Source organism: Leucoraja erinacea, chromosome 42, assembly GCF_028641065.1.
Source record: "Leucoraja erinacea ecotype New England chromosome 42, Leri_hhj_1, whole genome shotgun sequence".
NCBI lineage: Eukaryota > Metazoa > Chordata > Chondrichthyes > Rajiformes > Rajidae > Leucoraja > Leucoraja erinaceus.
Genome location: NC_073418.1, coordinates 1,986,758 through 2,003,760, shown reverse-complemented (window position 1 = coordinate 2,003,760; position 17,003 = coordinate 1,986,758). Strand labels below are relative to the sequence as shown.

Here is a 17,003-nt window from a genome sequence, read left to right as displayed (position 1 = left end):
CAAGACGCTGCGTACGCCCGTCGTTCTCAACGCGCCTGCGGGCCGACAGGCCGTTGAAATGGTAAAAATCTCAGCGTTTTTGCGTGTAGTTTTGGCGGAGCATCAAAGGGCAAAAAAATGGCACACACACACACACAGTTTTAAAAGTATATAGATGAGAAGTGACACTAGGTGGCATAGCAGACGGGTGAAAGCTGTCAGTACCTCGGTGACTGCCAATCACCACCCCCCCCCCCCCCCCCCGGACACTTATTATTATTTATTCAAATCGTTTGCTATGTCGCTCTTCCAGGGAGATGTTAAATGCATTTTGTTGTCTCTGTACTGTACACTGACAATGACAATTAAAATTGAATTTGAATCTGAATCTGAATCTGAAAGCGTTTTAATTTATCCCGTGCCACCTTTGATGGCTTAATGCAAATCCTGGACAAAAATGCAGTTTACTATATTACCTTCATCTTTTCTGATCAGTTCCTCTTCTGTTGGAGATACATATCAAGTGTAAGTAACGGTTGTAAATCCATGTGTATCCATGTCAATTATGCATTTTTACCTTTAGCATTGAAGGGCTTCAACAGCATAGTGGACGCACATAAACCGGAAAGGTAAGCTATTATCAATAGCTGTGATCATGATATACACATTGCGTTATCGATGTCATATGGGAAGAGACTCTAATGTATTTTATTTGGTACATAAGACTGCTGGTCATCGCTTTTGCAGTTGACTTCTAACTGCTCTTGCACAAGGTCTTTCTGATATGGGTGTGGTTGGCAGTTTAATTTTATTTTCAACCATTATTGCTGTTGGGTCATCATCTGGAGATTTAGTCATATTGAAGCATCGAGGATCCCAAGCTGAAGATATTCACAAATTGCTGAAATGAAGTTTCAGTCAATGGAGTTCCATTTTCAAGCAGGGTAGAGTTTGCTTTGGAGAGAACATACAGGTGAGGGGCTTCATTTACACGTGTCATTGGCGTATTTTAAGGTAGGCATCAATGGTTGAAGGAATATTGTGAAGGAAGACTTGCCCAAATGCGGTTTATTTTGTAAATGGCAAGGCCGAGGTACACGCCACCCCCAGATCGACGGCCTATTAAGCACCCAATGCAACTCTAATGACTATAACGTCCGCTGTTAATTCGCTCCACGCTTTCATCCTTTCTGTACCTGTACTTTGGCGTTGCATTATTTTATCTGTAAAAGAGGAGCACATAATGATTTATTGTGAAATTATATATAGGTACATTTTCTAATTAAAACAATTGTTCTGATGGCCTATGGTCAATATTCAACATGGATTTGGCGGGAATCAGTGAAACTCATTTTCTGAATTGGCCCATTGAAAAACCCTCTGGCGTATCATAATATATAAGAAACTATCTAAACATACTACAAATCATTTAACATTAATAATATTTACACAACAATCGGAAATAAATATCAGGACGGCGTAGTTACCGATGCTCTTACGAATGCCTTCTAATTTCTGACGCTCTGTGAATAAAACATTTCGTAAATGTTAGTTAAGCATAACACAATTGGCCATTCTTTGGCGAGAGGAGTAATTAATTGCATGTGTTTAACGGAAGAGAAATGCACTTTTGGAATGTATGTAAGAATGAGAGTCAGTCAGAAATGCAGGATTAAATACCACTCATCCGAGTTCATAGTGCTACTAAAATGTAAACCACATACCATCCTCAATGACATTCAAAACATACCAAATAGCCACTACATACCATCCCTAATTGTTCCGAATACATAATATACAATGACCAATAAACGACATAGTTCCTGGTGTCATCAGACAGACCAAACTCCCCACGACTGGCTCCATCTACACTCATGCCGCTTCGGGAGAACAGCCCCATAGTCAAAGATAGACACAAAAAGCTGGAGTAACTCAGAGGGTCAGGCAGCTTCTCTGGAGAAGAAGGTCCTCCTCTTCAGTCTGAAGAAAGTTCTCGACCCGAAACCAGGGACGTGCGGTCAGGGGAGGCAGGGGAGGCAGATCCTCACCTGTCCTACTCCCAATGAAAATAGCTGTTAAGAGATTGGGGTTTTTCTATGGATCTCTATGCTTTAAATGGCCGCGGACTTGCTAGCGCCCGCCGGGGGCTCCAACTTCGGGACCCGGAGCGGGGCCTTACATCGCCCGGCGCGGCTTTAAGTGGCCGTGGGACTTGCTCACCGCCGGGGGCTTTGACTTTGACTTCGGGAGAGGAATGGAGAGCAGGGGAGAGGCAAGACTTTTCCTTCCATCACAGTGAGGAGGAGATTCACTGTGATGGATGATTGTGTTGGTGTGTGTCTTGGCTCTTTTCTTGTATGACTGCAGAAACCAAATTTCGTTTGAACTTCATGTGAGGTTCAAATGACAAATAAACGGCATTGTATTGTATTGTACAATACTGAGAACTACATTCCCATTTTGTATCATTCCCACACTCTACCTGTTCAACATGGGTTTGGTTTGATTGTATAGTAATTTCTAATTTGATCGGACAGCATGCAAAATAAATCTTTTCACTGTGGCTTGATACACCTGACAATATTTATCCGAAACCTTATCCAGTCGCAAACCGCGCGCCTGCTGTACACGCGGGCGGTAGATTCGATATCAATGCCTAACTTTCCAATACCAAATTCATTCGAAGTAAAAAAATCCTTAAAATTAATACTTTACCTAGCTGACCCTCGCGAATCTGTTCCTCTGTAAAATCCAAAATGTTCAATTGACGTGAATTAGAGGTCATTGATATTTGTTCATGCTCTGCTATTGATACAGAGGATTTAATCACTTGGGGTATTTAATGTTACATCCGAGTATTCGATCAGATTCTGATTTAAGGGCCTCGCTTGAGCCGTACGGCCTCGCGGGGCCGGTCCCACTTCGATCGCCGGAGCCGTATGGAGTTGTGCGGAGCTGGTCCCGATATCGCCTCGACGTCGTACGCAGCTTCTTGACGCCGTACGCACCGCCTCGACACCGTACGTCAAGCGCGAACTTCCCGCGGACTTTGCTCGAACTCGTCACTCACTCGACCCCCGCGCGGCCCCCGCTTCCGGTTTGGTCGCGCTTGCCGCATGCAGGTCGCATGCTCGTGGGACAGGCCCTTTACCATCGTCCTCAGTCCCAAACGTCCACTTTTTTGTCTAGTTTCTCGCAATTGCCATATTTTATGAATTGCCTCAAATCCAAATAAAATCCAAAGGGTCGGTTGCAATCTGGAAGGCAGCAGCGCAATTCTGCCGCGGAATTAGATATCGTGTGCGCAGGATTTGTATGATTGATCCATATGATTCATTCCACGTTTGGGTGAAAAACAAATGGCGGCGGAGGGCGTCGATTCGGAGACGGCAAAATGCGGTGGCCCGGAGAAGGTGGGCACAATGTTCATACACTTGTCCAGAAAGAGCAACGAACCACTAGATACAACAAGGAGGATTTTTACTTAGGTAGAAAGCGAAATCAGATGGGTGGTAAAATGAAAACCACACGAGATCTCATTAGATGTAACAAGGTACCCTGGTATAACTTCGCCACTAAGTAGCGTCAATACTATTCATCACCTTCCATGACTTCATTACTCACCATCAACTTTGATGTGTTGGTCAAGTTCTGGAATAAGAAGGACAATGTATTGCACATTTGGAAACATAGAAAATAGAAAATAGGTGCAGGAGTAGGCCATTCGCCCCTTCGAGCCTGCACCGCCATTCAATATGATCATGGCTGATCATCCAACTCAGTATCCTGTACCTGCCTTCTCTCCATATCCCCTGATCCCTTTAGCCACAAGGGCCACATCTAACCCCTTCTTAAATATAGCCAACGAACTGGCCTCAACTACATTATGTGTAAAGTGAATTCCACAGATTCACCACTCTCTGTGTGAAAAATGTTTTTCTCATCTCGGTCCTAAAAGATTCCCCCCTTATCCTTAAACTGTGACCCCTTGTTCTGGACTTCCGCAACATCGGGAACAATCTTCCTGCATCTAGCCTGTCCAACCCCTTAAGAATGTTGTAAGTTTCTATAAGATCCCTCCTCAATCTTCTAAATTCCAGCGAGTACAAGCCGAGTCTATCCAGTCTTTCTTCATATGAAAGTCCTGACATCCCAGGAATCAGTCTGGTGAACCTTCTCTGTACTCCCTCTATGGCAAGAATGTCCTTCCTCAGATTAGGAGACCAAAACTGTACGTAATACTCCCGGTGTGGTATCACCTGTACAACTGCAGTAGAACCTCCATGCTCCTATAATCAAATACTTTTGCTATGAATGCTAACATACCACATGGGCTCATAAACTGGGCATACATATCAACACATTTGCAGATAATGGCAAGTTAATTTATTAGAAATCTTGACGTTTTTCAGATGGATTTACCTTCTTGTTTACTTTGCAAATCAGTTTCTGTTGGCAAGCGGACAACATTAAATATCTGGTGTAAGTTTGGCTCTTTGAAATGATGGGTGTGGTCGAGGATTAGAAAATCCCAAGACTACATTTTAGGCTTGTATTCACTGGAGTTTAGAAGGATGAGGGGGGTCTTATAGAAACATATAAAATTATAAAAGGACTGGACAAGCTAGATACAGGTAAAACGTTCCCAATGTTGGACGAGGCCAGAACCAGGGGCCACACACTTAGAATAAAGGGGAGGTCATTTAAGACTGAGGTGAGAAAATAGTTTTTCACCCAGAGAGTTGTGAATTTATGGAATTCCCTGCCACAGAGGGCAGTGGAGGCCAAATCACTGGATGGATTTAAGAGAGAGCTAGATAGAGCTATAGGGGCTAGTGGAGTCAAGGGATATGGGGGAGAAGGCAGGCACGGGTTATTGATAGGGGAGGATCAGCCATGATCACAATGAATGAAGGTGCTGGCTCGAAGGGCCGAATGGCCTCCTCCTGCACCTATTTTCTAGGTTTCTATGTTACATCCGGGTTTAATGAGTGGATGAAAGCGGCGGGATAGAACAAATGGATACCCACTTGGGTTCTGTCTGTTTAACTCGGTTCAACATGTTAGTTTACACATGTTAATGATACCATTCAGGAAAATCCATGAACGACTGGACTCTCCAAGTACATTGCATGGTCCTGGAATTATACTCCAGCGGGAACCCGAAAGCTTAAAATGGTGGGAAGTGGTCACATTAGATGAAGATGGGAAGACGTTGATTTTAAACCTTTTCGAATGTCTGTCAAGTGATCGCCATTATTTGCTCGAAGGGCCGAATGGCCTCCTTCTGCACATATTTTCTATGTTTCTACGCTTCTAGACCGACTTCCCGAACAGATGAAATGGAAACAAAAACAATAAAATTTAGTCTCTTACTTGCATTATTTAAAGCCTTTCTCAAACTGTGCACTTCTGAAAGTGGAAAACTACAATTTTCACTGGGGAACCAATACGAACACCTTTATACAGTTTGGCAATTTAAACAAATGTCGTTTTAGTCGACGCAGGCAATGTATTTCTATTAAATTCTGGGCTTGCAAGCAGAAACACGTCCTTTGATCTTTGATTGTAGCATTGCATTTATGCATTGAAGTAATAATGCCCCTGTCCCACTTAGGAAACACGATCGGAAACATCTGGAGACTTTGCGCCCCACCCAAGGTTTCCGTGCAGTTCCCGGAGGTTCTCGGAGGTTTTTGTCAGTCTCCCCAATGGTCGAAAGTGGTTTCCGCTTCTTCAATGTTCCGGCGATTATTTCAAAAAAATTAAAAACCGGCCTCGACTAAAAATAGGTTGCCGTTTTAAAAATCGGTAATTTTTTAGTCGAAGCCGGTTGCGGTGCTAGTTGCCGGAAGTTGCAGGTAGTGGAAGGTAAGACCTATTTTTTCACCCAGTTTTATTCCACCAGGAAGGTCTTACCTTCCACTACCTGCAACCTCCGGCAACCACCTTCAACTAGCATCGCAACCGGCTTCGACTAAAAAAATACCGAATTTTAAAATGGCAACCTATTTTTAGTCGAGGCCGGTTTTTAATTTTTTGAGATAATCGCCGGAACATAGAAGTAGCGGAAACCACTTTCGACAATTAGGGAGACTGAAAAAAATCTCCGGGAACCGCACGGAAACCTTGGGTGGGGCGCAAAGTCTCCAGAGGTTTCCGTTCAGGTTTCCGTTCAGGTTTCCTAAGTGGGACAAGGCTCATTAGCGTGCAGGAACCGACCGAACACCCACTTCATTCGCCGAACCCAATAGCAACACATATCACGTCACCTAATAGGAACTGTCGGCGTACAACATCACTTCCGGATATCTACCACTTTGACACATTCACGGAAACGCACCCAATGCTTTGCCTGATAGGTTACCCATCAGCTTTGAGGTTTACGTGCCTGCTTTGCTTGCATCTAGATCTTTGTCTGCCAAAGGTAGAAGTACAAACGATATTTTAATCGTGAGAACGTTGCAGAAGATGTATTGCTATAAATCTGTGTTCCATTTTTGCACAAACGTCTCAATTTAAGATATTTTACCGCATCCGTGAGACGATTTCCCTGCAAGCAAAAATATATAAACAATTAAACTGGAAAATTCAATCATGCTTTCTATGCAAAATATCACCCCACACTCTAAAATTCTAACGTAAAATTCTCCCATCATTTCCCCCTTTCTGATGCTTTCCGGTTGTCGCAATGCACATTATGACAATTAGATCAAATGACACCGTGGAAGGAAATTGTGCATTCGTCCATAATGTCCATTCAATATTTTTCCTCTGCATAGATGTTAAACGTTACGGGTAGTGCACCTTCCCCGTTTCCAAAACTGACGTGTAAATGGCTCGGAATGTAAAAGGCTATTACAAGCGCGGCACGATGGCACAGCGATAGGGTTGCTGTCTTGCAGCGTCAGAGACCCGGGTTCGATCCTGATTACTAGTCCTTTTTGTACAGAGTTTGTACGTTCTCTCCGTGACCACGAGGCTTTTACCCGCGAGCTCCGGTTTCACCCCATATTCCAAACACGTACAGGTTTTTTCGGGTAAGAAATTGTAAATTGCCCATTTTGTGTAGGATAGTGCTAGTGTGGGGAGATTGCTCGTCTGTAGGGCATGTTTCCGTGCTGTATCTCTAAACTAAACTTTCAAAACCAATACTAAAATCAAATACTGAATACTGATTCAAGTGGGTGCTGAAGTATCTAATCGAACTTCTCAATTTAAAGTAGCTGAAACGATTCTTACTGTCATCTCGCCGAAGTTCTTCAAGTTCTAAGAAGTACAGGTGAAGACGATTAGAAATATGGAAACATAGAAAATAGGTGCAGTAATAGGCCATTCGGCCCCTCGAGCCTGCACCGCCATTCAATATGATCATGGCTGATCATCAAACTCAGTATCATGTACCTGCCTTCTCTCCATACCCCCTGATCCCTTTAGCCACAAGGGCCACATCTAACTCCCTCTTAAATATAGCCAATGAACTGGCCTCAACTACCTTCTGTGGCAGAGAATTCCACAGATTCACCACTCTCTGTGTAAAAAATGATTTTTTCATCTCGGTCCTAAAAGACTTCCCCATTACCCTTAAATTGTGACCCCTTGCTTTGTGACCCCTTTAACTGTGACTTAAAGGCAGGAAATTGAACTCTCAATGTTGTGATACCCACTTGATGTCAACACCTTGCGTCGCCAACATTTCTGTTTGATTCAGATATTTAAGCAAAATACTTCCGAGCATATTGGCTGTAACGCGATTACTGTGTTCTTAACCTGCAGCAATCTGGGGATTTTCAGGGAAGAAAGATACAAAATGCTGGAGTAACTCAGCGGGACGGGCAGAATTTCTGGATGGAAGGAATAGGTGTCGTTTCGGCTCGGGACCCTTCTTCAGACTGAGAGTCAGGGGGAGAAGAAGGCACAGGGACAATGAAGGAGAGGGTGTGAAAAAGAGACATCACAGGAGATGCATATCAAGGAACGTAGAATAGACCATGTTACTGAGCCAGGAGAAGGTGACAATGCAGCATACAGATAAAATAGAATCAGTGGGATAGTCAGACTGGTCGGAGAACTTGGAAGGGGGAGGTATGGAGAGAGAGAGGGAACGCAAGGATTACTTTGTTAGAAAAGTCGGTATTCATACCGCTGGGATGTTAGCTGCCCAAGCGAAATATGAGGTTCTCTTTCTCCAATTTGCGCTGGGCCTTTCTCTAGTGCAGGAGGCCCGGGACGGAAAGGGCATTATGGGAATGGGAGGGGGCTTAAGTGTTTAGCAACCGGGAGATTAGGTGGGCGCAGGCGGACTGAGCGGAGGTCAGCACTGGTCTTTAGTTATGGAAGTAAACACCGTCACATATAACATCTTTATGTTTAAGGTAACATGACTCGAAATGCTGCTTCTGGAATAAGAATGGTAAGCTTCTGACAGGTTTACTCGATTTCAATTTACATCGAGGGCAATTCACGCTACTAGAAAGCCTCGCCGATTTATTCAAGTTCTAAGAATGTACATGAGTGAAAGACGATTATATTTCTCTGGCTTATTCAGGTGCAGATAATAGGGGGGGGGGGGGGGGGAGCCTGGGGGGGGGGGGGGGGGGGGGGGGGGGGGGATCAAATATGCTGATGGCTGATCATCAAAGTCATGGGAAGATTCCTTCTGAATTTGAAAGCCCTGATCCCTTTACACACAAGGGCAAATAAATTAAAAATGTCCTCTTAAATATACGGTGGAAGGAATTGGATTATACTACGGGTCTTCTATAAGGTTGAGAAATTCACATTCACCACTCTCTGTTGAAAAATGATGTTTTCATCTCGGTCCTAAAAGACTTGGGATTATCCTTAAAAGGTGACCCCTTGGCTTTGTGACCCCTTTAGCTGTTTGTTAAAGGCAGGAAACCTCAAACTACTCGATGTTGTGATACCCAGATGTCAACATCTTGCGTACAATTTCACCAACTATTCAGATGGTTAGCAAAAGATACTTCAGAACATATTGGCTGTATTTGTGATTACTGTGTTCTTAAAGCAGGAGGCATATTCATCGAAGAAAGATACAAAATGCTGATTTTTTCTGGGCGGATTGTGGAAGCATAACACAGCGCCGCAGAATTTGCTGGATGGAAGCATTTGTCGTTTCGGCTGGGGACCCTTCGTCCCAATGAGCGGGGCAATATACCAGGGACAATAAGGAGAAGGTGTGAAAAATTCCATTCCGACAGGAGACGCTTATCAAAAACTGTTTTGTAGAATAGGTTACCATTTACTGATTATATTTTTGTGGTTTCACCATGCAGCATACAGTTGTCAATAGAATCAGTGGGCTAGTCAGAAGCCCTGCCCCACGGTACGAGTTCGTTCCAAGAGCTCTCCCGAGTTAAAAAAAAAATCAAACTTGTGGTAAGCACGGAGAATGAACGTAGCGGGTACGTCGGAGCTCGGGGACGTCTCTTAGCGGCTCGTAACGCTAACGGCAGGTACTCGGGAAGACTCGCTAACTGCAGGTAAGCACGGGAAGACTCGTGAAGATTGTCCACGAGAGCCCCGAGTACCGACGAGTGGCCATTACCGTAAATCTCCGAGTTCGAATTAGGGCAAACTCGGGAGTGCTCTTGGAACGAACTCGTACCGTGGGACAGGGCTTATATTCGTGCATTTTACATAATACAAATTTCATTGCGATCACATAAGGTCCAACACCAATTCTGCTCCGTGTAAAACAAATGTACCTTTCTCTTTCAATCGGAGCAGTTCCACTGGGGATAAAATCAGCAAGTTTTCATCAGTGAACTTGCAGAAAATAAAAAAAAAGATCGTTTATTCAATTAATACACGAGATCAATAAATATATCTCATCCCTGAAAGTTTAAATGGACCAATACTTAAATAAGTTTCTCAATAACAAAGGTCTGTGATCTCACCGATATCTTTTTGCATTGATTGTAGTTGTTGTTGGTCTGATGAAAGAAGTGTCATTGTTTATAGGTAGTTTGGATTAACATGCAGTTGAAAGAACTCTTAAATTGTAATAATCAAAGTTTTGTGTTTCTGATCGAGATGGGATACTGAGCGCTTCAGTCCCCCTGAGATATCAATAGGCAAGCGGGAGTGAATATCACACCTCGAGACAGTGTTGAATTGAGTGTCGAAGTATTGAGTATGTACGCACAGGAGCGTGGAGGTTCATCTCGGTCTGTCTATTTCCTCCAAGGCCTCACAGGCGCGCAGTCCATTGGCGACTGTAAATTATCTCGAGTGTGGTTGAAGGTAAGAGAATCAGCGTGGAATCGACAGGCAAGAAAAAGACAGTAGGAACTCGTACAAGGAAGTACGAGGGGAATGACAGCGGCTGCACTTCCTGAGGGTCCTCAGGAAGCACAACCTGGACTCCAACCTGCTGCTGACCTTCTACCGCTCGTCGATTGAGAGCCTGCTGACATACTGCATTACAGCATGGTATGGCAGCTGCACCATGGCTGACAGGGAGAGGCTTCAGAGGGTAGTTAGGGCAGCACAGAAGATCATTGGCTGCCCTCTCCCCTCTCTGATGGACATTTACACCTCCCGCTGCCTCAGCAGGGCGAAGAACATCATCAAGGACAGCTCCCATCCTGCGTTTGGCCTGTTCGACCTGCTGCCCTCAGGGAGGCGCTATAGGTGCATCAGAACAAGGACAACAGATTCAAGAACAGTTGCTTTCCAAAACCCCGGACTTCCATCTATCCACCTACTGTAATTTGTACTGTAACTGTACCCATACTGTATATAGGAATCCTATTTATTCACTCTATTCATCCATTGTCTCTTTATAGATATGTATATAGCGCCGCAGAACTGTGCACCTTATCCCCCCCCCCCCCTTTGTTTTGTTTTTTGATTAATTACATGTCTGCACTGAGTAGGAGCTGCTTTTAATATCATTGTACATGTGTATAGTGACAATAAAATGGCATTCATTCATTCATACATTAAAATGTTCTGAGTGGTCACATTTACTCTTCAGGCTGAATGGCTTCTATGTCGGAAGAAAATTCTGCGAACATTATGAAATAGAGAATCTTTAGAGAGAGTTCATGTTTCACCGTGGTGAGTATTATTAAGGTACATGCTTTGATAATAGATGTGCGTGTTCTGCACAAGTGGAAACAACCCTACTTATATTGGCCAAACAGCTCGCTTTAGGTTTGCAGCACTTGCTGATTGAGATAGCTGGCGATCCAAGTTCAAGTTCAAGTTCAAGAGTTCAAGTCAGTTTATTGTCATTTGTGTTCCTTAATAGGACAATTAAATTCTTTCTTTGCTTCAGCACACAGAACATAGTAGGCATTTACTACAAAACAGATCAGTGTGTCCATATATCATTATATAAATATACACACACATGAATAAATGAACTGATAAAGTGCAAATAACAGATAATGGGTTATTAATAATCATAGTTTTGTCCGAGCCAGGTTTAATAGTGGGGAAGTAGCTATTCCTGAACCTGGTTGTTGCAGTCTTCAGGCTCCTGTTCCTTCTACCTGAAGGTAGCAGGGAGATGAGTGTGTGGCCAGGATGGTGTGGGTCTTTTAAGACACAGCCAGCCTTTTTGAGGCAGCGACTGCGATAAATCCCCTTAGATTCTCTGCCATTGCTCTCTCACCCATGACATCTCTCAGTTAAGGTTGCCTCAATATCCGTGATTTTTTTAGAAGAGTTTGCAAATTGTCTCTGTTAAGTTTGCCTTGAAATTATATACATTTTGCAATCGTGTCAGCACGTTACAAATATCGCAAAGAATCTAAGGATCTAAATGCGGAAGGAACAACTTATTGCTCAGTAACTTGGAGTAAAAGTCTGTCTTGGAGTTATGCCCTAACATTCGTTTTGATTGCACAGGTTGGGAAATAGCCATCGGAGGAGGGATTTACCACCGTAGCCCAAAGGGCCCTGGCATTTGAATAGACCTCCATGTTCCGCTACATGAGAACGCCTGGTACCTACCGGTAGATTTCCTATCCTCCGCTGTGAGTAAGTTTTGTTATAGATTGACAGAAATTTTCTCTTACTCACCATCCGATTTGGTTTCTGCAACATTAATATTATCAAACACATTACCGTTTTACCATTTAAAACAACCCAGGATAAATATTCTGTACATATTAATATTCATCCGGATAAATAAAATACATTTCCTGCTGTTAATCTTAAGGATGAACAGTAAAAGTAACATCCTGATAACTGAAGGCATGACAGCCACCCATTTTGAAGGAATTCATATAACCATATAACCATATAACCATATAACCATATAACAATTACAGCCATCTCGGCCCTACAAGTCCATGCCGAACAAATTTTTTCCCCTTAGTCCCACCTGCCTGCACTCGTACCATAACCCTCCATTCCCTTCTCATCCATATGCCTATCCAATTAATTTTTAAATGATACCAATGAACCTGCGTCCACCACTTCCACTGGGAGCTCATTCCACACCGCCACCACTCTCTGCGTAAAGAAGTTCGCCCTCATATTCACCCCTAAACTTCTGTCCCTTAATTCTGAAGTCATGTCCTCTTGTTTGAATCTTCCCTATTCTCAAAGGGAAAAGCTTGTCCAAATCAACTCTGTCTATCCCTCTCATCATTTTAAAGACTTCTATCAAGTCCCCCCTTAACCTTCTGCGCTCCAGAGAATAAAGACCTAACTTATTCAACCTATCTCTGTAACTTAGTTGTTGAAATCCAGGCAACATTCTAGTAAATCTCCTCTGTACTCTCTCTATTTTGTTGATATATATTTTTCGAAAGTAATTGTTAGATTGTGATGAAACATGTGATAATCTATTCAAGGAGTGATTACGTCCTATGAAAGCTATCTACATACACGCGGAATATGAAATGAAAGCTAAACATGTTTTCCTCAGATTTTGCATTATCGTTATAAGGTTTAGATTCAAACATTTTCTTGGCTTTCTTTTACATCTTGTCAATTGATCAATGCAATTGTTCTGAGCGGTACTGAAGGGGATAATTGATTCATGGGATGGCAGGACTTTCATATGAAGAAAGACTGGATAGACTCGGCTTGTACTCGCTAGAATTCAGAAGATTGAGGGGGAATCTTATAGAAACTTACAAAATTCTTAAGGGGTTGGACAGGCTAGATGCAGGAAGATTATTCCCGATGTTGGGGAAGTCCAGAACAAGGGGTCACAGTTTAAGGATAAGAGGGAAGTCTTTTACGACCGAGATGAGAAAATCATTTTTTACATAGAGAGTGGTGAATCTGTGGAACTCTCTGCCACAGAAGGTAGTTGAGGCCAGTTAATTGGCTGTATTTAAGAGGGGGTTAGATGTGGCCCTTGTGGCTAAAGGGATCAGGGGGTATGGAGAGAAGGCAGGTACAGGATACTGAGTTGGATGATCAGCCATGATCATATTGAATGGCGGTGCAGGCTCGAAATGCCGAATGGCCTACTCCTGCACCTATGTTCTATGTTTCTCTGTTTCTATAATCAACGGATTATTTGCATCGGCAGCCAACAAGGGGGGGGGGGGGGGGGGGGTCTATATAAACGGCTTTCGCCGCAGGGAGCTCACAGCCATCGATGTCAAAGGAGTTGACTGTTACAAGCGTCTCGACCCGAATCGTGACCTATTCCTTTTCTCCAGAGATACTGTCCGACCCGCTGAATTACTCTGTCTATAAAAGGATTGTGAAGTTGACAACGCACCAATTGACTTCCTTGACCATTTGAACCTTGAAGCAAACTTTGGCCACTCTTATTTTAGCAGGCGAACAGATGTTATACACGAAAAATAGAATGTTCATAAAAAGGCTTGGTGCACGATGTGTATCAATTCCACCAACCAGGATGGCAATCTAACATTTATTTTAACGAAAAAAATAAACCTTGCTAGTGTTATATTCAATTATTTTAGCACCATCTGCAGTTGTTGCTATTAGAGTAGGCTATTGCCATGAAAATTAAGGATGGCCGTAAAAATTAACAGCATTTAAGGAAGAATGCTGAAATATTGTGTAATTATCACTGCTTCTTCATACAATGCTGCAGCCATAGGATTTAATTTAGTCGAACTACAGGTGCCGACTATGAACACACACAGCAATTTTCACTAGAATATGCTTTTCAAAGGGCAGAATGGTAGATATTTCACACTGATTTCTCACCGAGCTCAATGATGCGATGTTTCAGTGAAGATATTTCTATTTGAAAATGTGAATAATAACAAGAATGTGTTATTCAACTAGAGCATTGAAACAATTAATTAGATGCATATAAGTGATACCGAGTGACCGCAAGCGTATTTTTACTCCGAAGGTCATCATCAAGAATGTATAATGAGTGACAATAAATCGGGCGGTGCTGACGACAGATATGTCTACACGAAGTTCACCCGAATCCAGACGGCTAGTTGGAATGTTACATAGAAACATAGAAACATAGAAAATAGGTGCAGGAGGAGGCCATTCGGCCCTTCGAGTCAGCACCGCCATTCATTGTGATCACGGCAGATCATCCCATATCAATACCCAGTGCCTTCTCCCCATATCCCTCGACTCCACTAGCCTCTAAAGCTCTATCTAACGCTCTCTTAAATCCATCCAATGACCTGACCTCCACTGACCTCTGTGGCAGGGAATTCCATAAATTCACAATTCTGTCGGTGAAAAAGTATTTTCTCACCTCAGTCTTAAATGACCCCCCCTTTATTCTAAGACTGTGGCCCCCGGTTCTGGACTCACCCAACATTGGGAACATTTTACCTGCATCTAGCCTGTCCAGTGCTTTTATAATTTTATATGTTTCTATAAGACCCCCCCCCCCCCCCCCCTCATCCTTCTAAACTCCAGTGAATACAAGCCTAGCCTATTCAATCTTCCCTCATATGGCAGTCCCGCCATCCCAGGGATCAATCTCGTAAACCTACGCTGCACTGCTTCAATCACAAGGATGCGCTTGCTCAAATTAGGAGACCAAAACTGTACACAATACTCCAGATGTGGTCTCACCAGAGCCCTATACAACTACAGAAGAACCTCTTTACTCCTATACTGAAATCCTCTTGTTATGAAACCACCTTTACGTAACCACCTTTAAAGTATTGCATTAAAACAAAATATAACCATTTGGCTGAAGGAACTGAGCAGGTCAGGTGGAATTTATGGAGGGAATAGACAGACTATATTGCGGGTCGGAATAATTCTTCAAAACTGACAGGCGTAAGTGCGAGAGGGCTGGAAAAAGCCCTATAGGTGAATGCAGCTGAGTGTCTTGCCCGACATATCGTCAGTCCATTCTCTGCACTGATGCTGTCCGACCCATTGACTTCCTTTGCAAGTTTGGTTCCGATGAAGATTCCAGCATATCCCGTTTATTTAATCTACACCTAAACATTTCGATTTCCACTTTCAAATCATGACATGGGCAGTTGGAATTTTTAAAATAATTTCAGCGCCATTTGAAGGAACAAATGGCACCGGAAACAAGCGCGCTTCAGTCGAATGGTTTAATATCGAACTCAGTTGAAGATAGTAGAACGCAATATTAAGTGGTCAGTGACTAACATAAAACTATCATTGAGCTCCTTCCGAAACAATTGTCTATTCATATTTATATGCAGTGTACGGCGGAGTATATTAAAATAAAATATAACTTCGTTTGATTATTGCATATATTATAGCCGGAGCTTATAACGCAAAATGCAATTTACGATAATTTTTTATTACGGCATATCTGAAGTATATTCTGATGTTTTACCTGCTTGATTTTCCATTAGCAATCGATCTGTATAGATCGATTGTAAAAACCAAAGGATTAATAACTTGGTGGGTGAAATATGGAAACAGAACCCACGTGGGCCCTTCTCAGAGACCTTACCGGTCCACGTGGACTCCATAAAATGCACTGCCTTTATTTACACATTTTGGTATCTCTTCATAAAATGCAACCATATTGCAGTAAGGCAGGACACGACCATGGAGGTGCTATTTTGACAATAGGACAGAGAATTACACAACACAACAACGGGCCCTGCGGCCCACAAGGTGCGTGCAGAGCATGCCAAGTTAAACTGACTGTACTTTCATTGCCTGCTTAAAGGTGTCTTAAACGCACCTATTTTTGAACAATCCCAATTGTTCAAAAATGGTTTTACTCTCGCCTCAATACCTTCCTCACCTCCGACATTAGACTTACTGGTCTAAAATTACTGGCTTATCTCCATTGCTCTGTTTGCACCAAAGTTTCTGCCGCTTGTATGCTTTGATATATTCATAAAGTAGCATTTAAATGCAGGAACAAATACAAGAGACATTCCCTTACAAAACACGAAACCACTATCCTTGCAGGCGACGAATCAAGCAGAAAATAACTGACATTTAAGCAAGAAACCATATTATTATAATACCTTTCAACTCCAGAGATTGCATCATTATTTCATCTGAGAATCAAATACAGTAAATGTTGCTACATTTCAGCAAAATTAATTATTCGCAATATCAGCTCGCAATGTTTCACATAAATCAAATTTATTACACATTTAAAATTTGTAGAAATTCTAATTGAAAATATAACAGCATTGATTGGTCAACATGCAGGGCAGCCGGAATTTCGTTCGATCGTGATCTTGATTATGATACTTTATTGTCTCCTGTAGCATGATACATAGAAACATAGACACATGGAAAATAGGTGCACGAGTAGGCCATTCGGCCCTTCGAGTCTGCACCGCCATTCAATATGATCATGGCTGATCATCCAACTCAGTATCCCGTACCTGCCTTCTCTCCATACCCCCTGATCCCTTTAGCCACAAGGGCCACATCTAACTCCCTCTTAAATATAGCCAATTAACTGGCCTCAACTACATTCTGTGGCAGAGAATTCCAGAGATTCACCACTCTCTGTGTGAAAAATGTTTTTCTCATCTTGGTCCTAAAAGATTTCCCCTTTATTGTTAAACTGTGACCCCTTGTTCTGGACTTCCCCAACATCGGTGACTATCTTCCTGCAT

General features: G+C 42.7%; 3 long non-coding RNA genes across 3 annotated transcripts; all 3 read right to left on the bottom strand.

Moving 5' to 3' along the window:
• Nucleotides 1–455: 455 nt before the first annotated feature.
• On the bottom strand, nucleotides 456–2,722 carry LOC129714832 (uncharacterized). Its single transcript, XR_008726406.1, has 4 exons — nucleotides 2,695–2,722; nucleotides 1,467–1,502; nucleotides 1,176–1,202; nucleotides 456–482 (listed from the first exon to the last, which is right to left on the bottom strand). It is a non-coding gene; the product is annotated as an uncharacterized LOC129714832 (long non-coding RNA).
• Nucleotides 2,723–3,603: 881 nt separating this feature from the next.
• On the bottom strand, nucleotides 3,604–5,394 carry LOC129714855 (uncharacterized). Its single transcript, XR_008726426.1, has 3 exons — nucleotides 5,356–5,394; nucleotides 4,402–4,428; nucleotides 3,604–3,630 (listed from the first exon to the last, which is right to left on the bottom strand). It is a non-coding gene; the product is annotated as an uncharacterized LOC129714855 (long non-coding RNA).
• A 976-nt stretch (nucleotides 5,395–6,370) lies between these two features.
• On the bottom strand, nucleotides 6,371–10,767 carry LOC129714835 (uncharacterized). Its single transcript, XR_008726408.1, has 4 exons — nucleotides 9,711–10,767; nucleotides 7,222–7,248; nucleotides 6,512–6,532; nucleotides 6,371–6,397 (listed from the first exon to the last, which is right to left on the bottom strand). It is a non-coding gene; the product is annotated as an uncharacterized LOC129714835 (long non-coding RNA).
• Nucleotides 10,768–17,003: the final 6,236 nt, after the last annotated feature.